This window comes from Piliocolobus tephrosceles, unplaced genomic scaffold, assembly GCF_002776525.5.
Source record: "Piliocolobus tephrosceles isolate RC106 unplaced genomic scaffold, ASM277652v3 unscaffolded_37397, whole genome shotgun sequence".
NCBI classification, from domain to species: Eukaryota; Metazoa; Chordata; class Mammalia; order Primates; family Cercopithecidae; genus Piliocolobus; species Piliocolobus tephrosceles.
The window spans coordinates 1-588 of NW_022321417.1; positions in this window are offsets into that span (position 1 = coordinate 1).

The window sequence follows — 588 nt, forward strand, 5'->3', positions numbered from 1 at the left end:
AGCCAACAGACACATGAAAAAATGCTCATCATCACTGGCCATCAGAGAAATGCAAATCAAAACCACAATGAGATACCATCTCACACCAGTTAGAATGGCAATCATTAAAAAATCAGGAAACAATAGGTGTTGGAGAGGATGTGGAGAAATAGGAACACTTTTACACTGTTGGTGGGATTGTAAACTAGTTCAACCATTATGGAAAATAGTATGGCGATTCCTCAAGGATCTAGAACTAGATGTACCATATGACCCAGCCATCCCACTACTGGGTATATACCCAAAGGATTATAAATTATGCTACTACAAAGACACATGCACACGTATGTTTATTGCGGCACTATTCACAATAGCAAAGACTTGGAATCAACCCAAATGTCCATCAGTGACAGACTGGATTAAGAAAATGTGGCACATATACACCATGGAATACTATGCAGCCATAAAAAAGGATGAGTTTGCGTCCTTTGTAGGGACATGGATGCAGCTGGAAACCATCATTCTTAGCAAACTATCACAAGAAGAGAAAACCAAACACCGCATGTTCTCACTCATAGGTGGGAACTGAACAATGAGCTCACTTGGACT